Raw genomic sequence first — 26,478 nt, forward strand, 5'->3', positions numbered from 1 at the left:
ACTGGGTAGACATTTTGGGACCTTTCTAGAAATCATTGCTAACTAGTCCCTTAGTAACATATACGGCAAAATCTGGTTTTTCTTTGAACCAGATTTTGGTCATTTCTAGCATTAAAAGGAAAATGTAGCTAACACATAGCAGTCAGTTGTTACTTCTCATTCATCTACAAACGTAAGTTGATGGTAGATGTCATCACGTTTTTAAAAAAGATGGACAGCCCCCACATTGATTCTTACTGAAATGAGTTTTTAAAAAGAGAAACTAGAAGCTTCCTCATATTAAATGAAAATGGACCAATTTAATAATTTAAGCAAGACTGAATGATGAATAACAATATTGTAATATTTTGTGTAAATGAGCCACCACTCTGTTTTCTAATGATTCTTATTTTCTAATTTAGAATTGCCACCATATCTACGAATTCTCACTCTCTGGTGTAGAATGAGAACATTTTATGGGTTTCTGTAAGTCTGTTTAAAACAGAAGGAAATGTATAATAGACTTTTTCCTTGAACACTCTCCTTCTGGGCAGGAAGTGGATAATGTCAACCAAGAAAGGGATCCTTGGAGGGAGGAAAACCTGCCAGTGTGACAAACATCTCCCTCCCGCCTTGCTGTGCTTTCTTCTTTAATATTTCTTACTTAAAACTCAACTGAAGATCAGCAGCCCTTTGATATCAGGGAGAAAGGGGTCAGACCACGGCTTAAAGTGATTAGGGGGGACAAGGCAGCCTAAGCCCATCTTACTGTGATAAGAACTTCTGGAGTGTTTTCTTTTCAAAACAAAAGCAAGTCCCGTCTACAGGAGTGAAGGTTAGATAACTAACAGCCAAGCTCTGGGGCTCACTCGTTGGGTGTCTATAGGTCAATTTCATCTGAATTTCTCCATCTTTATAATAACAACATTGAAATCTCTATTGTGCTAACTTGAGATAATTTATTGAAAATTTTCTTAAATTCTCAAAAAGTACTATCCACATCTAAGACAATGGTACTCAAACCATCTTGATAAAAGTGCATTTCTGTTTTATCTGGTAACAATATGCATATTTGCAAAGCATTCTATATAAATTCGGGTCACTGAAAGCAGTGCCATATGGGAGGAGACGTTTGAGTATTTAGTTTGCATTTCTGTGCATTCTTAATTTTCATAAGTTTCTGTTCTTTTGTTGTTAAAAATATAACTCTTCTGGGACTTCCCTGGCTGTCCAGTGGTTAAGACTTTGCCACCCAATGCAGGGAATAGGAGTTCGATACCTGGTCAGGGAACTAAGATCCCACATGCCTTGGGGCAAAAAAAAAACAACCCCAAAACATAAAACAGACTAAGTATTGTAACAAATTCAATAAAGACTTTAAAAATGGTCCACATAAAAAATATTTTAAAAACCCCAACTATTCATTAAATAAATAATTATTGATTACTTATCATGTGGAGGGCTCTGTTATACAATTCATTGTGGGGCACATAAAAGTGATAAAACACTGTTTTTGTCTTCCCAGAACTGTGTACATTATCTGGAACCTTCCAATGTGAATCATTAAACTTATCTGTAGATGGCACAGGTGTCTTTCTTGAAATCATTCCTTGTGTGGTGAACAGAATTGATCATCACTAGGATGTGGACAGATTTGCAATGTAACAGCTTTCATCAGATAATGTGTTTCTTAGAAAGGAAGTTCAAAAGAACCAATTCTGTTAGATTGCTGACCTTGACCTCCTGTGGCCAAAAATCCTGTTTCCCTGTGTTTTGAAAGGAAACACGTTTTGAGCAAAGCTCCCAATCCCAGATTCAGTGGTTTTCCTTAAAGAGAGACAACAATGGAATTCTGGGAGAGACCTGACCGAAGCGGATCCATCTGATCCCTCTCCGGAGAGAGCAGTGTTTGTTTACTCTGCTCAGAGAGCTATATTTCTATGCATGTTCTATTATTAGAGTCCTTTGAAGTAGAAAAGTCATATGTCATGGACCTCCTTGGGATTAAATACGCTAAGGCTGTTTATCTGATGTGTACGTAGAGTACATAGGAAAGGAGAAACACCTGTTTGTTGAAAATGGACTCTGAGGAATTAGGGAGCAAATGTTTGTAAGTTTTGATTCTCTGTATAGTGTCACACTTGTTTATCTTACATCACAGGCTGCTTTGCAGACAGATGGTTTTAAAGGGGAATAAAAACCAAGAAATGTAGATAGAAAGTTATGTGGTATCTAGAAATCGTGTTGGACTGGAAGGTAACCCAGGGGTAATTCCTGCCCTGATTATGTATGTTGTGAACTTCCAATGAGAGAAACCATAAGAAGTTGCTTTTGGAACATAGCTATTAACAAACTAAAACATTTCTTATTTCTTTGTTTTGATCATCACTTATTTATTTTCAAAGCTCTTGTAAAAATTAAAAACAGGAAAGCTTGAAATATTTTCTAATTGTTTTAGTCTTATCACAATATATCTTAAACTTTAAAACAATATTTACTTATTTATTTGGCTGTGCTGGGTCCTTGCGGCTTGCAGGGTTTTCAGTCGTGGCTTGTGTGATCTAGTTCCCTGACCAGGGATTGAACCTGGACCCCCTGCATTGGGAGTGCAGAGTCTTAGCCACTGGACCACCAATGAAGTCCCTGTCTTAAACTTTTTTACACATAAATTTGTATCTCATTTTTAAAGGGCCTATGTACTATTTCCCTGTGTGAAAGTAAAAATCCATGTCCTTTATTGATAGATATTTAAATTATTTGGTTAAACTACAAAAAAGTCAAAGCCACAGTGAGCACTTGTGTTACATATACTTTTATTCATTCACAAACATCTTACTGAAAGGAAAGTGCATGAAAAGAGAGGAAAGATGATATTTGTTCAAAATGATATTCTATTGAAGATTTGGGCTAATATTGTTTATAGTTATGGAATAAAACTTTGTATCAGGTAATGAGAGCCGACTGTACGGGTAAGTGCATTTTGGAACTGGTGAAGACAATCCATCTTGACTTCTGTCTACAGGAAGATGGCGTTGACAGTCTCTTCCCTGTTCCTCTTGCTAACTAAAAGCACTGAACATTTTATATAACATTAATGTTAGAAGACTCTGAAAGATGAAAAACAGAAACTAGACTGGCTAGGGACCTTAGGACCTGGGCTTTATTTTTTTCTCATGTATCCTAGATCAGGCATTAAGGATACTGGCAACCTGGAAATACAAATGGACCCAGACTAAAAAACCCTCAAGAAAAGTCTGCCATCTCTACACAAAGGACCAAGAAAAAGGAACCCTAACAAGAAAACTTTTAGCGAATATCTGCTCTACTGCAGCCAACACCCCAGAAAAAACTGTGGTCTTATCTCTCCCCCTGCAGCCCCCGCATCACCTCCATTGCCTTAACAGCAAAAGCCTGGACTTCCATCCTTGCCCTGCTATAACAAGGTGCCCTCACCCACCAGTGGGGCTTTAATGAGGGCTGAGTGGGGAGTTGGAATGTCTACATGTAATTAGACATCCCCCTGTAATGTCAGTGGAGACAGCATGGAGTGACTGGACTCACACCTCCTCTGCTGTTGGACTGGTGTCAGAGGAAGTTACAGAGAGTCAGGGCTCTCACTGCTGCTAAGTTTAAAGAGGCTGCTCTCCACATGCGAATGCAGACCATGGTGGGAGCAGTCATGAAGAGCCTTCCCCCAGCATCAAAAGAAGACAAATAGAAAACCCTGTATTAATGAGTAGCACTTTCCTTCCTCCACCAGAATGGTTTCAGAAGAGATCTTCCAAAGCATAAGATTTAAATAAGATCCATTCTATAACATAATACCCCATATGTCCAAAGTTCAACTGACTATTGCTCATTATAGCAAGGATCAGGAAAATCTCAACTAGAATTAAAAAAAGGCTGCCAAGGAAAGCCAAAGATGAGATGTTACACATATTAGATTTATCTAACAAAATTTCTAAAGCAGCCATAACATAATACATTTCAGTAAGCAATTACAAAGATACTTGAAATAAGTGGGGAAAAAAGGAGAAAGTCTCAGCAAAGAAATATGAAGTCTCAGAAAAGAAAGAGAAGATATAAAAGAGAACCAAATGTGAATTTTGAAACTGAGAAACATAATAACCAAACAATGAGAAAAACGACCAACCAACCAAATAAACCAAAATCCAACTGAATGGATGGGCTCAACAGCAGAATGGGGAATACAGGTGAAGGAATATATAAATCTGAAGAGGGACTGATAGAAATTATTTCATCTTAATAACAAAATGCTGAAAAATGAGTAGTGCTTCAGTGGCATGTGGATCTGTTATAAAAACCTAATATTCATGTCATCAAAGTCCCAAAGGGAGAGGAGAAACCAGGTGGGGTTGAAACAGTGAAATAATGGCTGAAAAGCCCCCAAATTTGGCAAGGGACATAAACCTACAATTAGAGGGGCTGAGAAATCCGCAAATAGGATAAAGTGAAACATTTCTGTGCCAAGACGGATCGTAGTCAAACTTCTGAAAATTAAAGAAAGAAAACTTGAAAGCAGGCAGACAGAAAACTGTACTACCTATAGGGGAAAAAGCAAGCCAAATGGGTTCCTCATGAGAAATAATGAAGGCCAAAAAGAAGTATCAGCATTCTCAAGAGCTGAGAGAAAAGAACTCCTAACCCAGAATACTACCTCCAGGGAAAATATTCTTCAGGAATGAAGAGAAGAATACAGAAAAAACCACTGTGCCCCAGACTGGAGAGACAGACATATGAATACAGCGTGTTCTGGCTTCTTGGAGCAGAGACTTCAGAGATGGGGAGAGAACTGCTGATTTGTAATTGACAAATTGCAAGAGGCTCTAGCTGATCATTCTGAGGGTCAAAAACTTCAAGGAGACCCGCAATTCTGTGAGATTTACCTTTAGGAGCTTGATTCCTACGGTACCAGAGAAAAATCCTCTCATGCCTCCAGCAAGGAAAGGGGAAGAGGAACTATTCTGAAACAGAGCAAAGCATTCTGATTTCTTTCTTTCTTTCTGTAGATGGTATGGCAATATTATTAAGGATCCGATAAATTCAACAGAAATTGTTAAACTATTGAGAGAATAAGTTGGCTATATGTAAGATAAAATACAGAATAAATATTATTTTCCTTTTTATTTGTGTTGAACAATTAGAAACTGAAATGAGAAAAATCATATTCAAGATACTATCAAAATTAGTCTGTAAAACACCTGAGAAGTATTTAATAAAAGAATTATATATTTTTATTAAAGAAATAAAATAGGACTAAAATAAGTAGACATATCATAATTTCTAAGAGTATGCAGATGCTGTTTCTCCTCAAATCAATGTAAAATTATAACACAAATCGTAATAATCTGAGGAATTATTCTGGGAAATAAATTGATTCTAAAATTTATGTGGAAGAATAAGTTTGAAAAAGAAGAATTGTGAGGAGGAACTTGCTAAGATATTAAAATACACTTGTAATTATTTAAATGAAAAGAGTTAGGCAATCATACAAAAGTGGATAAATATATCACATTCCAGCTAAAGCAGGAACAGACACGTTTGTACAGGTGGGTTTAACACTATGAAAATGAAAGCATTTTGAAGAAAATAAAGTCGCTCCCACACTGCACACTTATAAATGTTTTAGGGACTTCCCTGGTGGTCCAGTGGTTATGACTCTGCACGCTCAGTGGAGGGGGCCCAGTTCGATCCCAGGTCAGGGAACTAGCTGCTGCACACTGCAGCTAAAGACCCCACATGCCACACTTAAGACCTGGTGTAGTGCCTGCCCCCCACCAAAAAAAGGGTGTAGTATGAATTGAGCCTCTAAATGTAGAAGAAAAATTTATACTGTACTGTTACGTTGAGGTAACTGTATTTCGTAGCAAAAATATCTTAGGGTTACAGTAGCCTAATGCTCTACTGTTAATACAGGAGAGCATCTTGATTGTGCAGAGTCTGAGTTTGGGATTCTTCAGGGCACCCCTTCCAGGTGACAATTCAGCTACTGAAGTTGAGGCTGCTCCATCTTCTAAGCAATTTGAAATATGTGGTTTTCAGCTCTGCTACTGGAGGAGAAGAGAGAGCTGGAGGGTCGAACAGAGGTGCCCATGGTCAGGGATCACAATGACAAAGAAATGAGTCGCTTCTGCCCACTTCCTATTGGCTAGAACTAGTCATATACCAAGAACCTAATTCTAAAATGTGCTGAAGCCCATGGAAATGTAGTCAGTATTAAATATGTCCATCCATAAATACAGATACATATATTAATACCTCAGGGCTGGGAGAACATTTCTTTTGACTGTCTGGAAAAGAAAAAGCAATAAAAGAAAAAATCAATTTGACTCCAAACAAGTTTTAAGGCATTAAACAGTGAAAGATGCCAAAAACAAGCTCAAAAGGCAAGCAACAGATTGAGAGAAGATATTTGCCACACATATAAATGACAACATGTTAAAATTCCTGCTGTGCAGTTTCTATGAAGAAAAAATGACAAACCAATTAGAGAAGATAGCAAAGGATATTAAAAATTAAAAAATGCACATGGTCGGACACATATGTACAAAGAAGTACACTGTGGTATTGTTGGAAATGGCATAAAAATGAAAATAATTTAATTTTCAGTTGGAATCTGACTGAACTACATATGGCGTGTCTATATATTAGAATACCATGTGGTCATTAAAAAAGAACAGAGTTGATCTCTATGTTGATATGAACAGCCCTTGATAAATAAGGAGAAAAAAAGAGATCTAGATCACTATGGGAAATATGATTATAATTTGAGGAAAGTTAAATTTAATTGAAATGTTAATAATATAGATGATTGATAAATAATATAGATAAATAGATAATAATGCAATGCGTGTTAGTCACTCAGTCATGTCTAACCTTTGCGATCCCATGACTCTAGCCCACCAGGCTCCTCTGTCCATGGAATTCTCCAGGCAAGAATACTGGAGTGGGTTGCCATCCCCTTCTCCAGGGGATCTTCCTGACTGGATCTCCTCCACTGAAGGCAGATTCTTTACTGTTTGAAGCTCCAGGGAATCCCAATAATATAATATAACAAAAGAATATGATAAAAATAAGCGCCAAACTGTTAACTTTTTTTTCTAAAAAGCAAAGGAGAGGACATTCCCTCTAATTCATATAGTTTTCTAAGTGGTAGCTGATTTTTTGAGTCTTTCTGCATTGTTTAAATAAAAATCCATCAGTAATATTAATTCATTCATTTATTCCTCCACTCATGTACCTGTTCATCCATCTGTCCCTATACCCATCACTCCATTCATTTGTTTTATGGTAGCCAAGCAACAGGTAATAAGGACCAATTCTTAGACGTTGTGTTTGCCATGAGTATTGCAATTAACACTGGGTTGAGCTCAGCCCGGAATGAGGAGGATGCCCAAATGTTGTTTCCTCTTTCTTGATGGTTGATGTAAAAACAATCCAAGAAAACAAGAAGAGTCTGGCCCTGGTCTTCTTGAGCACACCATCTGGAATGGCTTCCCTCCTCTCTAACCTTTGTCTGCCCTGTGGATGACACATTGGTGGGGAACATCCTTTATAGTAGGAAATGGAGGTCAATAAAATTTGCACCAGGCTTTCCAATTTAGTATCATCCCAGTCAGGACATCCCAAAATAAAGTGTGTTTCAAAAATAGATCTAGGAGGAGAAAAAGCCAGGATTGAAAACAAACAATTAATCCTCTTCTGTCACTGATTCTGTGAGAAAACCAGATTCCAAAAAAAAAAAAAAATCAGTTTCTTGTTCAGGTGCAATGATTTTGCTTGTTAGAAAAAAAGCGTAAGAACAAAAATAGTGCAGTGAGTTTAGCGTTGTAAACCATCCTATAGAAGAAAACAGGAAGTTGTTTAACGGAAGAGAGTAACTGACCTCAGAACCTGAGACGTAAATGGCCCCTTTGTATCTGCAAAGTGTACTGATGCTTTATTGATCAAAGTTGAATTGTACACCATATGTTCTTTTGTGGTGACCCGTCAGTTTATCAACAAAGTGAAGAGGTGGAGCATCCACAGCGTGGAATGATAAGGCATTCCAGCTGTTACACAGGAGAGGGAAACTCACCTGTCTCTATTCCAATATGTGTACTTCCACATACACATATTTTTGTGAGTGTATGCATGTGTGCATGAGATTTTGTACTCTATGGATCTTTTTTATAAATTGAAGTATAGTTGATTTATAATGCTGTGTTAGTCTCAGGTGTACAACAAAGTGATTCAGTTATTTATATATATACATTTATATATAATATATTATTTATATATAAGTACATATATTTTATATATTTTTATTATATATAAAAATTATATAGATATGCACATGCTTCCCTGGTAGCTCAGCTGGTAAAGAACCCACTTGCAGTGCAGGATTGATTCCTGGGTCGGGAAGATCCCCTGGAGAAGAGATAGGCTACCCATTCCAGTATTTATGGGCTTCCCTGGTGGATCAGACAGTAAAGAGTCTGCCTGCAATGAGAGAGATCTGGGTTCGATTTCCTGGGTTGGGAAGATCCCCTGGAGGAGGGTATGGCAACCCATTCCAGTATGCTTGCCTGGAGAATCCCCATGGACAGAGGAGCCTGGAGGGCTACTGTCCATGGGGTTGCAAAGAGTTGGACATGACTGAATGACTAAACACAACACAGCACACACACATATATATAACATACACATATATGTGTGTTCAGTTGCTCAGTTGTGTCTGACTCTGTGACCCCATGGACTGTAACCCACAAGTTTCCTCTGTCCCTGTAATTTTTTAGGCAAGAATACTGGAGTGGGTTGCCATTTCCTACTCTAGGGGATCTTCCTGACCCAGGGATTGAACCTGTGTCACTTATGTCTCCTGCACTGGCAGGCAGGTTCTTTACCACCAGCACCACCCGGGAAGCCTGTATACATACATATATATGTAATACACAGATACACTTTTACAGATTCTTTTCCCTTATAGGTTATTACAAAAGAGTGAGTATAGTTTCCTGTGTTGTTAGTGCGAGGACTGTTAGTCCTCGATTTGACATACAGTAGGAGAAGGCAGTGGCAACCCACTCTAGGACTCTTGCCTGGAAAATGCCATGGATGAAGGAGCCTGGTGGGCTGCAGTCCATGGGGTTGCGAAGAGTGGGACACGACTGATTGACTTCACTTTCATTTTTCACTTTCATGCACTGGAGAAGGAAATGGCAACCCACTCCAGTGTTCTTGCCTGGAGAATCCCAGGGACGGGGAAGACTGGTGGGCTGCCTGCCGTCTATGGGGTCACACAGAGTCGGACATGACTGAAGCGACTTAGCAGCAGCAGCAGCAGCAGTAGCAGCAGCAGTGTGTATATATGTTAATCCTAAACTCTTAATTTATCCCTCCTTTCCCTTTCCCTTTTGGTAACCATAAGTTGTTTCCCAGTTTGTGGGTCTATTTTTGTATTGTAAATAAGTTCAATAGTATCTTAAAAAAAAAAAAAAAGATTCCACATATAAGTGGTATCATATGGCTTTTGTCTTTTTCTCTTTGACTTACTTCACTTGGTATAAACATCTCTAGCCCTTCCATATTGTTGCAAATAGCATTATTTCATTCTTTTTTATGGCTGAGTAATATTCTATTGTGTGTATGTGTATATGTATACATATATATACACAAACACACACACACACACGTAGATACCACACCTTCTTTATCCATTCCCCTGTCAGTGGACATTTAGTTTGCTTTCATGTCTTGACTATTGTAAATAGTCCGACTCTTCGCAACCCCATGGACTGCAGCCTATTGTAAATAGTGTGGCAGTGAACATTGGGGTGTATTGTCCTGTAGGGATCTTTAATAGATTTTATATGAAATAGGACAGACATCCCAAACCAACTTGAATTTTTTCCCTTGTTATAATCTTTAAAAGAATAGCTTCATTTTAGAAATAAATGTTTTTTTTTTCTATTTTTCAGACTATTGGGGAATAGTCTGAAAAATAGCCTTGAAAGGGAGAGAAGTATTCCTTCCTAATATTCCATACAGTTGGTTCTTCTTATAGTGCTAATGTGGGAAAATATCCACCTAGAGCAGTTTCCTGTCCAAGAGCTTGTCTCGATGCCAAGAAAAACTGTCACTCTTAAACATTCTCCCCATGTAACAAAGAGAATTGGATTATCTTAAGACCATACCCTGAAAATGCAGGCAAAATTTCTCCTTACATGAAGCAAAGGTGAGTCTCCGGGAAGTAGGTAGGAGAGGTTTTATTTTTACTCATTTTCCAGGAGAAGAAAGGAATACTCCCTGAGATTTTGAAACTCATTCAAGATAGCGCTGGTCAGTAGCAAAGCTGATCTCAAACCAGATAACACCAGTCCTCAAACTCTGGCCAAATGCGCTCTTGATGTATGATCCAAAAAGTTTATTTATAAGATCTGCTGACCTCTGTCCTTTGTGATCTTGGCTGTCTGGAGTAACAGACTCAGCCTGAGCTCACATAGACTGCAGGACAGTGATTCCAGGATTGAGGAGGCAGGATCCTTGGAAGAGAAGAGGCTGTTTTTGTTAGTTGTTGTTTTCCTGGGGTCGACCCCTGTCATCACTTTCAAATACACAGAGGCTATTTCCTCTAAGCTGGTCCCTGAGAAGGACCTTTTTTTCTTTCCACCCTGTTTCTCGGAGGCTGTAGGCAAAGCCTCAGCCGGAGGGGAAAGGGAGCGAGCATCCCAGAGGACCTGCCCTGTCCAAGGAGAGAAAGCCGAGCAGATGGCAGCTGACACGTAGAGGGCACGTTGGAGGAACCCTGGCCCTGAGCAGGCTTCCTGAGCCACGATCTGGGGTCCCTCCCTTGCAGAGCAGCCCAGAGGAGTCTGATGAGTTGGCTGAGAACCAGTGGGCTGGTCGCCAAAGGGCAGTAAATCAAAGTGAAAAAGAGGTGATACTTTAAAAGCAAATAACACTTTTGTTTGTTTGTTTTAAAGAGCAGAGAAATAAGTTTTTCTAATGGTCAAAGGGTAGGAGATATAAAACAACACTGCCGTGGAATAATTCAAAGTGATTTCTTTGTAAAAGTCCTTTTCTGTAATGAGCATGTGCTAGGATTATGAAACAAGATTCTCAACATTTCTCTAGACCAGGATGTGATTTTTACCTGGAAACTGGTGATCCAGTGTTCATGAGGTTTTCCCCACATTAAAATAAACAGAATACTATAGTTCATAATGTCCACACAGGTGTTAAAATCTCTGTGTAAAATTACTAGAGCCAAAAATCTTTCTTTTTTAATCTTCATTCAAGTTCTGTTTCTTCTGTCCTTGATGAGTTTTTTTCACTTGGACACTCAAACTTGGAAAAATGCTTCTAAATTCTCACCTCCTGCCATCAGCTGAGGATGGATTTGCAATCAGAAGAAGACTCTAGGGGAAATTAAAACTGGGTCTCAAGAAATAAGATCTCAGGACTGTGGATCTGGGGGTGTGATTCCACAGAACCTAGGTGACACCTAGGTATTGACTTGTTTATTGTGATCGTTCCTTTAATAGATTTTATTTATAAGTAGAAAATGTTTCCAGAATATAAAAAATATGTATAAAGAATAATATCATGAATACTCAGACACTGGTCACCTTGACTAAGAAATAAGTCAACTCTAATTATAAGGGAACGATTTGCTGTGTTTTTCAGTCGCTAAGTCATGTCTGACTATCTGAGACCTCCTTGTCTCTCACTTTTCCTCCAAGGAGCAAAGGTCTTTTAATTTCATAGCTGCAGTCACCATCTGCAGTGATTCTGGAGCCCAAAACAATAAAGTCTACCACTGTTTCCATTATTTCCCCGTCTATTTGCCATGAAGTGATTGGACCAGATGCATGATCTTCGTTTTCTGAATGTTGAGCTTTAAGCCAACTTTTTCACTCTCCTCTTTCACTTTCATCAAGAGGCTCTTTAGTTCCTCTTCACTTTCTGCCATAAGGGTGGTGTCATCTGCATATCTGAGGTTATTAATATCTCTCCTGGCAATCTTGATTCCAGCTTGTGCTTCATGCAGCCTGGCATTTTGCCTGATTTACTCTGCACATAAGTTAAATAAGCAGGGTGACAATATACAGCCTTGACGTACTCCTTTTTCTATTAGGAACAAGTCTGTTGTTCCATGTCCAGTTTTAACTGTTGCTTCTTGACCTGCATACAGATTTCTCAGGAGTGAGGTAAGGTGGTCTGGTATTCCCATCTCTTGAAGAATTTTCTACAGTTTGTTGTGTCAAAGGCAGAAGTAGATTTTTTTCTGGAATTCTCTTGCTTTTTCAGTGATCCCTCAGATGTTGGCAATTTGATATCTGATTCCTCTGCTTTTTCTAAATCCAGCTTGAACATGTGGAAGTTCACGGTTAATGTACTGTTGAAAACTGGCTTGGAGAATTTTGAGCATTACTTTGCTAGGGTGTGAGATAAGTACAATTGTGCAATAGTTTGAGCATTCTTTGGCATTGCCTTTCTTTGGGATTGGAATGAAAACTGACCTTTTCCAGTCCTTTGATCACTGCTGAGTTTTCCAAATTTGCTGGCATATTGAGTGCAGCACTTTCACAGCATCATCTTTTAGGATCTGAAATAGCTCAGGTGGAATTTCATCACCTCCACTAGCTTTGTTCATAGTGATGCTTCCTAAGGCCCACTTGTCTTCACATTCCAGGATGTCTGGCTGTAGGTGAGTGATCACACCATCGTGGTTATCTGGGTCATGAAGATCTTTTTTGTATAGTTCTTCTGTGTATTCTTGCCACCTCTTCTTAATATCTTTTGCTTCTGTTAGGTCCATATCATTTCTGTCCTTTATTGTGCCCATCTTTGTATGAAATGTTCCCTTGGTATCTCTAATGTTTCTGAAAAGATCTCTAGTCCTTCACATTCTATTCTCATTCTGTTCTTCCAAGAATCCTTGGAAGAAAAATTATGACCAACCTAGACAGCATATTAAAAAGCAGAGACATTACTTTGCCAACAAAGGTCCATCTAGTCAATGCTATGGTTTTTTCCAGTGGTCATGTATGGATGTGAGAGTTGGACTATAAAGAAAGCTGAGTGCCGAAGAATTGATGCTTTTGAACTGGGGTTGGAGAAGACTCTTGAGAGTCCCTTGGACTGCAAGGACATCCAACCAGTCCATCCTAAAGGAAATCAGTCCTGAATATTCACTGGAAGGACTGATGCTGAAGCTGAAACTCCAATACATTGGCCACCTGATATGAAGAACTGACTCATTTGAAAAGACCTTGATGCTAGGAAAGATTGAAGGCAGGAGGAAACAGGGACAAGAGAGGATGAGATGGTTGGATGGCATCACTGACTCAATGGACATGAGTTTGAGTAAGCTCTGGGAGTTGGTGATGGACAGGGAAGCCTGGAGTCCTGCAGTCCATGGGGTCGCAAAGAATTGGACATGACTGAGCAACTGAACTGAACTGTCTCTTGCTATCTACAGGAGTTTGCCCAAATTCATGTCCATTGAGTCAGTGATGATGCCATCCAAGCAAGGGAAAGATGCAAAGTCATCAAAGCATAAATTGAAAACAATATACGATGGAGTGAAAAGAACACTAATTTTACTGTTCTTTAAAATTTACCATGAATCAAGGTAAACTGGAAGTGGCCAAATAGGAGATGGCAAGAATGAACACTTATATTTTAGTAATCAGTGAACTAAAATGAACTGGAATGGGCGAATTTAATTCAGATGACCATTATATCTATTATTGTGGGCAAGAATCCCTTAGAAGAAATGGAGTAGCCCTCAGTCAACAAAAGACTCAGAAATGTAGTACTTGGGCTCAATCTCAAAAACGAAAGAATGATCTCTGTTCATTTCCAAGGCAAACCGTTCAGTATTACAGTAATCCATGTCTATGCCCCAACTACTAATCCTGAAGAAGCTGAAGTTGAATGGTTCTATGAAGACCTACAAGACCTTAAGAACTGACACCAAAAAAAGATGTCCTTTTCATCATAGGGAACTGGAACGCAGAAGTAGGAAGTCAAGAGATACCTGGAGTAACAGGCCAGTTTGGCTTTGGAATACAAAATGAAGCAGGGCAAAGGCTAAGAGAGTTTTGCCAGGAGAACACACTCGTCATAGCAAACACCTTCTTCCAACAACACAAGAGACGACTCTACACATGGACATCACCAGATGGTCAATACTTAAATCAGATTGATTATATTCTTTGCGGCTGAAGATGGAGAAGCCTATGCAGTCAGCAAAAGCAAGACCAGGAGCTGACTGTGGCTCAGATCATGAACTCCTAATTGCAAAATTCAGGCTCAAATTGAATAAAGTAGGGAAAACCACTAGATCATTCAGGTATGACCTAAATCAAATCCCTTATGAATATACAGTGAAAGTGACAAATAGATTCAAGGGATTAGATCTGTAGATAGAATGCCTGAAGAACTATGGATGGAGATTCATAAAATTGTACAGGAGCCAGTGATCAAAACCATCCCCAAGAAGAAGAAATGCATGCAAAAAGGCAAAATGGTTATCTGAGGAGGCCTTACAAATAGCTGAGAAAAGAGGAGAAGCAAAAGGCAGAGGAGAAGCAAAAGGCAAAGGAGAAAAGGAAAGATATATCCATCTGAATGCAAAGTTCCAAAAAATAGCAAGGAGAGATAAGAAAGCCTTCCTCAGCAATCAATGCAAAGAAATAGAGGAAAACAATAGAATGGGAAAGACTAGAGATCTCTTCAGAAACCTTAGAGATACCAAGGGAAAATTTCATGCAAAGATGGGCTCGATAAAGGACAGAATCGGTATGGACCTAACAGAAGCAGAAGATATTAAGAAGAGGTGGCAAGAATACACAGAACTATACAAAAAAGATCTTCATGACCCAGATAACCACGATGGTGTGATCACTCACCTACAGCCAGACATCCTGGAGTGCAAAGTCAAGTGGGCCTTAGGAAGCATCACTATGAACAAAGCTAGTGGAGGTGATGAAATTCCATCTGAGCTATTTCAAATCCTAAAACATGATGGTGTGAAAGTGCTGCACTCAGTATGCCAGCAAATTTGGAAAACTCAGCAGTGGCCAAAGGACTGGAAAAGGTCAGTTTTCATTCCAATCCCAAAGAAAGGCAATGCCAAAGACTGTTCAAACTATCACACAGTTACAACTTATCTCACACCCTAGCAAAGTAATGCTCAAAATTGCAAAGTAATGCTCAAACTAATGCTCAGAATTGCAAAGTAATGCTCAAAGTTCTCCAAGCTAGGCTTCAACAGTATATGAACTGAGAACTTCCAGATTTTCAAGTTGGATTTAGAAAAGGCAGAGGAACCAGAGATCCAATTGCCAACATCCTTTGGATCATAGAAAAAGTAAGAGAATTCCACAAAAATATCTACTTCTGCTTCGCTGACTACGCAGAAGCCTTTGACTGTGCAGATCACAACAAACTGGAAAATTCTTCAAGAGATGGGAATTACCTGCCTCCTGAGAAATCTGTATGCAGGTCAAGAAGCAACAGTTAGAACCAGACATGGAACAGCAACTGGTTCCGTTTTGGGAAAGGAGTATTTTAAGGCTGTATATTGTCACTCTGCTTATTTAACTTCATGCAGAGTACATCATGCAAAATCCTGGCCTGGATGAAACACAAGCTGGAATCGTGATTGCCGGGAGAAATGTCAATAACCTCAGATGTGCAGATGACACCACCCTTATGGCAGAAAGTGAAGAGGGACTAAACAGCTTCTTGATGAAGGTGAAAGAGGAGAGTGAAAAGCTGGCTTAAAACTCAACATTCAGGAAACTAAGATCATGGCATCTGGTCCCATCACTTCATGGCAAATAGATGGGGAAACAATGGAAACAGTGAGAGACTTTATTTTCTTGAATCCCAAAATCACTGCAGTTGGCGACTGCAGCCATAAAATTAAAAGACGCTTGCTCCTTGGAAGAAAAGTTATGACCAACCTAGACAGTATATTAAAAAGCAGAGACATTACTTTGCCAACAAAGGTCCATCTAGACAAAGCTACGGTTTTTCCAGTAGTTACGTGTGGATGTGAGAGTTGGACCATAAAGAAAGCTGAGTACCAAAGAACTGATGCTTTTGAACTGTGGTGTTGGAGAAGATTCTTGAGAGTTGCTTGGACTGCAAGGAGATCCAATCAGAAAATCCTCAAGGAAATTAGTCCTAAATATTCATTGGAAGGACTGATGCTGAAGCTGAAGCTCCAATATCTTGGCCACCTGATGCAAAGACCTGATTCATCGGAAAGACCCTGATACTGGGAAAGACTGAAGGCAGGAGGAGACAGGAGGACAGAAGATGAGATGGTTGGATGGCATCACTGACTTGATGGACGTGAGTTTGAGCAAGCTCTGGGAATTGGTGACAGACAGGGAAACCTGGCATGCTGCAGTCCATGGAGTTGCAAAGAGTTGGACACGACTGAATGAATGAATTGAACTGAACTGACTAAAACTCACTAGCAACATTTATTGAGCTCCTGTTTGTGCCAGACACGGAGGTTTCAGAGATGAAGGATTCCCTTGCTGATCCAGATATGATGGGAGACTCATACGAATGAAAGAAAAATATCACAACATAATAAAGTCCAGGAAGGGCTCTGGCAGGTATGTGCTCTGAGAACTAAGGGACCACAGGGAAAGAGACTTACTGAGAGCAAAGGTGGGGATGGGGCTGAGTGGTCAGTAAAGTTGGCCCAGGAGAGTGATTCTGGAGCTGAGTCTGGATGGGGAGAGTTGAGCCCGTACCCAGGAGGAAAGGTGTGCCTGGCGGGGAAGCAGCACCTGCAGGCTCTGAGGTTCCTGGGAGCACTTGCTGGTATGCAGAGCAACTTCTGGGACCAAAGTGGGCTGGAGTGGGCAGTGCTAAGAGCTGGACTTTTCAGGAGGGGCTTCAGACCATCCCAGCTGCATGCTAGTTCACATCCCCTGTTCAGAGATAAGGTGGGGCTCTTACTTGGGAGTGTCCAAGGAGGGCTTCACAGCTTCTGTGAACCCTTCGAAATTATATGCAATGTGGTTTCCAGGTGGCTCAGATGGTAAAGATTCTGCCTGCAGCACAAGAGACCGGGTTCGATCCCTGGGTCAGGAAAATCCTCTGGAGAAGGGAATGGCTACCCATGCCAGTATTCTTGCCTGAGAAATCCCATGGACAGAGGATCCTCGTGGGCTGCAGTCCCTGTGGTCGCAAAGAGTCGGACATGACTGAGTGGCTAACACTTTCTCCTACTTAGCAGCATCATCAGCCTCTGGCTGCTAGATGACAGTATCACTCCCAGTGGAAAGCTCCAAATACCCCAGCATCACTAAACAGGGGTGGGGGTGGGGTGGGGCACTGTTCCAGTGGTTTGCAGCCCTGATAGGTACATATTAAAATTGTCTGGGGAGCTTCAGAAGCTATCAATGCCTGGTCTCACCCTGAATGATTGCATTCTAATCTCTGGTGGGGCTGGGGAGGATGTCCACAGCTTTTGGAAAAAACCCGATGTTCAACCAGCCCTTAGGTTTGAGGCTGCCACACCTGGCCAGGTGTAGGGCTCTTCCTTGTGTGAAGAGCGAGGAGGTGGAGGGAGGGGTCAAGATAAGATTCCAGATTTAAATGCTGATGAACTTGACATGCCTGGAGGTCATTTAGATGAAGATGTTCACTTCCATTTCTTGGTCACTGACAAACCGTGTGTCCTTGGACCAATTACATATATTTCCCAGTTTTTATTTTCCTTATCCATCAACTCTGATGATATCTACTCTAAAGAGTCTATGAAAGGCAGAATACATTAATGGATGTGGAAGAAAGTAAAAACCATCTCATGCATACACATCCTGTCAGTTTGGGATGTGCTTAGTCGCTCAGTTGTGTCTACTCTTTTTGACCCCGTGTAGCCCGCCAGGCTCCCTTGCCCATGCGATTCTCCAGGTAAGAATACTAGAGTGGGTTGCCATTCCCTTCTCCAGGGGATCTTCACAACCCAAGGATCAAACCTAGGTCTCCCATGTTGCAGGTGAATTCTTTACCATCTGAGCCACCAGGGAAGCCCCCCAGATTGGGATATACCTTCAGAATTCTATTTGGAAAAAATATGGGACATTTTATAAGAGCAAGGAGTGATTTTGGGGGGGGTGCTGAGTGGGAAAAGAACAACAAATACAAAAAGCACAAATTGTAATAGACAAATTCAAGTAAATTAAAATTTAAAATTTCAGGACATCAAAAGGCTTCATCAGCAATGTTAAAAGACAAACTAAAAACTGGAAAAATATTTGCACAAATTGATAGATTAAAAAAATATGCAATAAATTCCTAAAAATCAAAAGGCTTCATCAGCAATGTTAAAAGACAAACTAAAAACTGGAAAAATATTTGTACAAATTGACAGATTAAAAAAATATGCAATAAATTCCTAAAAATCAAAAAAAAAGAAAGACAAAACAACCCAAGAGAAAATAGGCAGCAGATGTAAATAAGAAAGACAAGAAAAAGGAGTTGGAATGGCTAATAAAACCTAATACAAGAGTCTCACCCCCGCCCCCCGCAACACTACCAGTTTTTAGGCAATAAATGCCATTGCAAGTGTAGTGTATACTATTTCTCATCTACCAGATGGGCAAACTGAATTATAAGGCAAAAGAGACTCAGGCTGCTGCTGGGGGTATCAACTGGTACTACTACTTTCTGGGCAACTTGATAATATTTAATAAAATTTAGAATGTCCAATAATCTATAGGTATACTGTTATGAAAATGAACTCTAGCTCTAAGTATTAACATGGGTAGATACCAAAAGTGATGTTAGGCAAGATGGTAAGTCACAGAAACATGCAGTCTCCTGTTTATTTAAAGTGTAGAAAATACAAAACAATTATATTTTACTGCCAATCATCTACATTCTTGCTTTAAAAGAAATGCATGCAGGGGAGTATTTAAAACCAAACTGAGGATATTGGCTCTCTGCAGGGTGGGAGAGGAATGAGATTGGGAGTGACACAGGCTGGAGAAATTGAATAATTTCCTGCAGTGTGGGCCAGCGCATGTGCTCTTAAGCTCTGCATCCCTTTGTGCATCCTATTTTTAAGCTCTGTATCTCTTTGTTGCAGCCTTCTTTTAAGCTCTTATCCCCATATTTGAAAGAAGAACTTTTTCTGAAGGAGCTGTTGTGCTCAATCAGTTTACAAAGATTTAATTGGGGGAAACGATTGGTTTTGCCAAATAATCTTTTCAATTTCCTGACTTAATTTTTAAATATTTAAATATTAAAAATATTTCAGGCACAGCATATCAGTGGGCTTCCCTGATAGTTCAGTTGGTAAAGAATCCACCTACAATGCTGCTGCTGCTGCTGCTAAGTCGCTTCAGTCGTGTCCGACTCTGTGCAACCCCATAGACGGAAGCCCACCAGGCTCCCCCGTCCCTGGGATTCTCCAGGCAAGAACACTGGAGTGGGTTGCCATTTCCTTCTCCAAACCTACAATGCAGGAGACGCCAGTTTGATTCCTGGGTCAGGAAGATCCACTGGAGAAGGGATAGGCTACTCACTGCAGTATTTTTGGGCTTCCCTTGTGGCTCCAAAATCACTACAGATGGTGACTGCAGCCATGAAATTAAAAGACGCTTACTCCTTGGAAGGAAAGTTATGACCAACCTAGATAGCATATTCAAAAGCAGAGACATTACTTTGCCAACAAAGGTTCATCTAGTCAAGGCTATGGTTTTTCCTGTGGTCATGTATGGATGTGAGAGTTGGACTGTGAAGAAGGCTGAGCGCTGAAGAATTGATGCTTTTGAACTGTGGTGTGGGAGAAGACTCTTGAGAGTCCCTTGGACTGCAAGGAGATCCAACCAGTCCACTCTGAAGGAGATCAGCCCTGGGATTTCTTCAGAAGGAATGATGCTAAAGCTGAAACTCCAGTACTTTGGCCACCTCATGTGAAGAGTTGACTCATTGGAAAAGACTCTGATGCTGGGAGGGATTGGGGGCAGGAGGAGAAGGGGATGACAGAGGATGAGATGGCTGGATGGCATTACTGACTCGATGGACGTGACTCTGAGTGAACTCCGGGAGTTGGTGATGGACAGGGAGGCCTGGCGTGCTGGGATTCATGGGGTCACAAAGAGTCAGACACGACTGAGCGACTGATCTGATCTGATCTGTGGCTTAGCTGGTAAAGAATCTGCCAGCAATGCGGCAGACCTGGGTTCGATCCCTGGGTTGGGAAAATCCCCTGGAGAAGGGAAAGGCTACCTACTCCCGTATTCTGGCCTGGAGAATTCCACGGACTGTATGGGGTGGCATACATGGGGTGGTAAAGAGTCGGACACGACTGAGCGACTTTTACTTTCAGCCTATCAGTACCAGCACAGGTTATAACTGTGTAACTACTACATTTTTTAAACCTGTATTTAATGTATAACATATTGACAAAGACATAATTTCTCTGTCATTGAAGATCAAAGAGTTAGTTCAATTATATTTCTTAATTCTTAAAAAATCATCTATTCTTTTTTTATACCCAGTTTTTTCCCTCTATTCTTACAAAACTCTAATTATAGACTGCATTCTGTAAGCTTTGCAAACATTTCTTTATACTGGAGGGAGTATAATCTTCAGTCTGAGCCCATGGTATTTTTTTTTTTTTTTGGTTCCCAAAGTGTTGGAAACAGGAACCAACATTGACGTGGAGCTTCACTATTTTGAAAATCTTCTTACATGTGTTCTAGTCCTGGAGCCCAAAGACTCTTTAGGGTCGACTGGTGCATAGAGTTACTTTCATCAGTTTGCAGAGACCATAATGCAGGGGTTTTAAGCGATTTACTCTGAGACCCATTGATCCTGTCGGTCAGAATTCCATGTTCAAACAGATGCACTGAAATAGCAACTTTAGGACAGATCTCACAGGAGAACCCAGGGAGCTGGGACATAATATTACATTGTTGTGCTCAGCCACTAAATTGGGGGCCCGATAAATTGGGGGTATTCAGTTACAAAGAACAGAAATGGCAAACTGGGGTTTGCTGACCTGAGCAATCTCAGTGGACCAGCTGGGATGGAACAGAATGAGGTGTGGATGCAATGGGTAAGGGAGGAAGCCAGGACTGTGGACCACTCTCTAAAGAGCCAAGGTATGGGGGGAAGAGCTGAAGCTGGACTTGGGGAGAAAGGAGGGGTTTTTATTTCCTTATTAAAGATAGGGAATTCCAGAGCATGTCTGATGTAGTAGAGGAGGAGAGTGGATGATCTAGGTTGTAAATGGAATTCAAATGTGAAAAAGCACAGAGCCTCTGATGGGAGTGTTTCACTGAGAGCAAGAGATGGAGCGCAGGATGGTACCAGAGCAAAGAGCATCGCTCTCTGGTGGATGGAAAGTGGGCACCCCCACGATGGTCCCTGTTTTCTCCCTGACTCAATGTTAGCATCTGATGCGGAAGGGATGTGCATTTTTATAAGGAGTTTGAACCAGGAGGGACAACAAAAGGAAGGAAAACTCTCCCTATTTTGTTTTTATTATATAAGCTGCTCAGACTCCAAAAATATTAGTGGGTATTTAAAATATCAATAAAAGTATTAAAATTTGGATTAGAGCTCAAATATTTTTTTCTGACACTTTCATTAAGCTAGATTTTTCAATTTACTTTCTTGTTAAGACTCAAGCCTTTTCAAAGTTTTATGCTTAATGAGAATTGCAAATCATAGTATTCTGAATTTTTAAAAATGTAGTTAATTAAGAAATTATCACATGGAAGGGCTTGACATTTCTGTCTAGTAACTAGAATCTCAGCCTCTACTAATCTCCATTTTGGGTAGAGAAGTGAAAACTATTTTAATGGGGTTTAGAGTGAGATTTTCATGTGAGCCAGTGTGGTGTTCATACTTGTTTGAAGTGTCTAAAGGAAATATTCATGGATCACAGGATTTTAAAAAATTATGTGTATTGGAATACTACCACCGAGTCAGCGAAGATATCCGAAAGGCCATTAAGTGTGTCTTAGAGTATGGTTCCTCCCTTCCTTTTTCTTTGTGGGATTTGAGATGTACAATTTTGTCGGATCACTTGCTGTCAGAGTATGAACATGTCACGGTAGGTAAGAAAAACTCATGAAACAGAATACACTCACGTCCTTGCAACATTCTTTGAAGATAAGGTGGTTAATAGATATGAGGAACTGAACATGCTTTATCTTGGAAGGAGGAAAAGCAGAACAACTCACTTTTGGTTTGCATTAGTGCTCATGGTGAGGGAGAGGGCTCTGTGTGCAGCTCCACACTTCTGGTCCCCAAATAAGATCCCCAGGGACGGGCTGCTGCAGCAGCTGTGAGTGGAGAGCATCCTGTTGTTTTCATTCTTTCAGGGACATCGGCACGGAGCAGGCGTGGCGCGGAGCGAGCAGGCGTGGCGAACCCAGGCTGGACACAAGGGTTCTGGATGGCTTTTACTGCTACAACGTCTCCGTGTTTTCAAGCTTGTTTTCCTTAGGGTTAATTTTTTTGGGGGAAACTGGGGTAGGGTTCTAGTTTTGACCCTGAATATGACAGTGAAGAAGCTACTTTGTATCTGCGGGGGGCTGGGTCTCTTCCAGTTCTGTGATTCCAGCCCTGTATAAATCAAACTCTATGTATCACCCTGATACTGGAATGAACCGCCAAAAGCATTCTGCATCTGCAAATGTGAGTTTGAATAGAGTCACGCTAAAATATTAGAACCCAAAGGTTATTGAGCACATAAAATATTTGAAATAAATCTTTGGAATGAAAAGAGGGAGAACATGTTGGCTAGTTTCATTAGAGGAGTTCCAGGATTCCATTTTTGAGGGGTATACGTGCGTACTCAGTCACTTCAGTCTTGTTTGTTTGTGACCCCAAGGACTGTAGCTTGCCAGGCTTCTCTGTCCATTGGATTTCTCAGGCAAGAATGCTGGAGTGAGTTGCCACGACCCTTCTTCAGGGGATCGTCCAGACCCAGGGATCAAGCTGAGTCTCTTGCATCTCCTGCATTGCAGGCAGATTCTTTACCATCTGAGCCACCAGGGAAGCCTGTGAAGGGTATAAAAGGGCATAAAGTGATATCTCATTGACACTGTCTCACGTTATCATGAACTAGCAAAGTCAAAGAATGACCCATGTGTCTGCCAGCCTGTGTGCCAACCATGGCATCTAATAAGGCTTCTTTTTGTGATAAGCCAGGGCCATGGAGGCCCAGGTCTCACCAGGCACATGAGCCGCTTGTTCAGAATTTAGACCTTACAGATTCAAAAAGCCGAGAAGACACTGATGCTTTCTTGTCCCTGTCTCAACATCGCAACTAGGAGGATTTCCTAGTATGTTGCTTAATTATGCCTCAGTTTTCTCATCTGAAATAGTATAATGTTTGTAATGTAAATATTGGCTTCCCAGGTGGCGCCACTGGTAAAAAGTCCACCTACCAATGCAGGAGACGCAAGACATGTGTGTTAGATCCCTGGGCTGGGAAGATCCTCTGGAGGAGGAAATGGCAAACAATCCAGTATTCTTGCCTGAAAAATTCCATGCGCAGAGGAGCCTGGTGGGCTACAGTCCGTGGGGTCACAGAGTCAGACACAGCTGAGTGACTAACTGTACATACGATAATATTGAGCAGAGTTCCCTGTGCTGTAGAGGTCCTTCTTGGTTAAAACTTCCTTTCTCATGCTTTTCCGTTTTTGGTATCAAGGTTTGTAAATGGCACAACATGAGTTTAGTTTTCATTCTCTTTCTGTTTTCTTGAGTTGGTTAATGTAAAAATAGTAATTATCTATTCCTCAAAGTTTTGGTAAAATTCACCTTTAAAACTGGTTAGGCCTGGAGATTTTCTGATATTGATGACTGATTCAGTTTCTTTAGAGATTTTCTGATATTGATGACTCATTCAGTTTCTTTAATATTTTATGTCTATTCATATTTTCAGTTTCTTTTCAAGTTAATTTTGGCAGTTCATATTTTTTTTAAGACAACTTTGATTTTCTATTCCTTTTTATTATTAATTTTAAGGATTTTCTTGTTAAAGTTATGAGACTTTCTATTAGTAGTAAGAGGGCTGTCTCAAATACTGAGGATTCTACACAATGTATTTTTGAAAACTAAAGTGGATTTGATTGCCTTCAGCCTCCAGTGAACAGTCCTGCTTATTAGCATTGAATTATGTGGATCTACTCTTAACTTTGCGGAGAAGGCAATGGCAACCCACTCCAGTACTCTTGCCTGGAAAATCCCATGGATGGAGGGGCCTGGTAGGCTGCAGTCCATGGGGTCGCTAAGAGTCAGACACGACTGAGAGACTTCACTTTCACTTTTCACTTTCATGCATTGGAGAAGGAAATGGCAACCCACTCCAGTGTTCTTGCCTGGAGAATCCCAGGGACAGGGAGCCTGGTGGGCTGCCGTCTACGGGGTCGCACAGAGTCGGATATGACTGAAGCGACTTAGCAGCAGCAGCAGGACTCTTAACTTTGAGTGGTAGAAATACATTTACAGTATTCCTTGGGTTGGAGGGGGTGGGGTGGGAACATAGAATAACTAATTCAGATTAAACTTTATAAGAGATGCACCATATGTTACTTGGTCTGAAAATTCATAAAAGGAATAGAATGCACAGCTTTAGCAATAGTATTTTTGTGTAGTCTTAACAAATCATGGAAATATGACCTGCAATAACAGATGTATCTTAGGTAATAAGTCTCAAAATGGGATTTGAAAATTCATATGCTACGCAGTCCACTTTAGTCTTTATTGAATGAAGCTAGGCTGTTTTTTTTTTTTCTTTTAACTATCAAATTCTTTACATCGTTTCCTTTTTTCTGTTTAGAAATTATTTAATATAGGCAATTTAAAAAATGATGAAAAGCATTCATGTTCCCACTAACTTAAGATAATCATTTTTAAATGTTTTTGTTATCTTCCAGTCCTTATCTGTGTGTGTGTGAACAGTTTAAGCCATAGCATAGTGTTTAAGAACTTGGATTCTGTACTGCACACTCTGGTTTGAAATCCTTACCTTGTCATTGCCTAGCTCTTTGATCCTGGACAAGTTATTTATCCTGGTGTATCTGTATAACAGGGTGAACATATTATCTACTGCATGAGGACAGCTTGACAAGCTAATGGAATAATATTTGTAAAGTACTTAAAACAGAGGCAGGCATGTAATACACAGTTAGTGCTGCAATTGTTACAGATATGTGTTTCTATAGACTTTTCATAATGATTTATATTTTTACTGCATTCTAACATCTTTTTTAATAAATTTATTTATTTTAATTGGAGGCTAATTACTTCACAATATTGTATTGGTTTTGCCATACATCAACATGAATCCGCCACGGGTGTACATGTGTTCCCCAACCTGAACCCCTCTCCCACCTCCCTCTGGGTCATCCCAGTGCACCAGCCCCGAGCATCCTGTCTCATGCATCGAACCTGGACTGGCGATTCGTTTCACATATGATATTATACATGTTTCAATGCCATTCTCCCAAATCATCCCCCCCTCCCTCTCCCACAGAGTCCACAAGACTGTTCTATACATTTGTGTCTCTTTTGCTATCTCGCATACAGGGTTATTGTTACCATCTTTCTAAATTCCATATATATGCGTTAGTATACTGTATTGGTGTTTTTCTTTCTGGCTTACTTCACTCCGTATAATAGGCTCCAGTTTCATCCACCTCATTAGAACTGATTCAAATGTATTCTTTTCAAAGGCTGAGTAATACTCCATTGTGTATAGTACCACAGCTTTCTTATCCATTTGTCTGCTGATGGACATCTAGGTTGCTTCCATGTCCTGGCTGTTATAAACAGTGCTGCAATGAACATTGGGGTACACGTGTCTCTTTCAATTCCGGTTTCCTTGGTGTGTATGCCCAGCAGTGGGATTGCTGGGTTGTATGGCAGTTCTGGAGAAGGCAGTGGCACCTCACTCCAGTATTCTTGCCAGGAAAATCCCATGGACGGAGGAGCCTGGAAAGCTGCAGTCCATAGGGTCGCTGAGGGTCGGACACAACTGAGCGACTTCACTTTGACTTTTCACTTTCACACATTGGAGGAGGAAATGGCAACCCACTCCAGTGTTCTTGCCTGGAGAATCCCAGGGATGGGGGAGCCTGGTGGGCTGCCGTCTATGGGGTCGCGCAGAGTCGGACACGACTGAAGCTACTTAGCGGCACACTGTTCTCCACAGTGGCTGTACTAGTTTGCATTCCCACCAACAGTGTAAGAGGGCTCCCTTTTCTCTACACCCTCTTCAACATTTATTGCTTGTAGACTTTTGGATAGCAGCCATTCTGACTGGCGTGAAATGGTACTTCATTGTGGTTTTGATTTGCATTTCTCTGATAATGAGTGATGTTGAGCATCTTTTCATGTGTTTGTTAGCCGTCTGTATGTCTTCTTTGGAGAAATGTCTGTTTAGTTCTTTGGCCCATTTTTTGATTGGGTCATTTATTTTTCTGGAAT

The 26,478-nt window shown here is 40.5% G+C and overlaps 1 protein-coding gene and 1 non-coding gene across 6 annotated transcripts in view; one reads left to right on the forward strand and one right to left on the reverse strand.

The window, feature by feature from the left end:
* The window catches only part of LOC109568646 (RP1 axonemal microtubule associated), a 211,437-nt gene that overhangs the window by 20,331 nt on the left and 164,628 nt on the right, over nucleotides 1–26,478 (forward strand). The gene's annotated exons all lie outside the window — the stretch shown is intronic.
* TRNAG-CCC (transfer RNA glycine (anticodon CCC)) lies at nucleotides 2,545–2,617 on the reverse strand. Its single transcript has one exon. It is a non-coding gene; the product is annotated as a tRNA-Gly (tRNA).

This window comes from Bos indicus, chromosome 14, assembly GCF_029378745.1.
Source record: "Bos indicus isolate NIAB-ARS_2022 breed Sahiwal x Tharparkar chromosome 14, NIAB-ARS_B.indTharparkar_mat_pri_1.0, whole genome shotgun sequence".
Taxonomy (NCBI): domain Eukaryota; kingdom Metazoa; phylum Chordata; class Mammalia; order Artiodactyla; family Bovidae; genus Bos; species Bos indicus.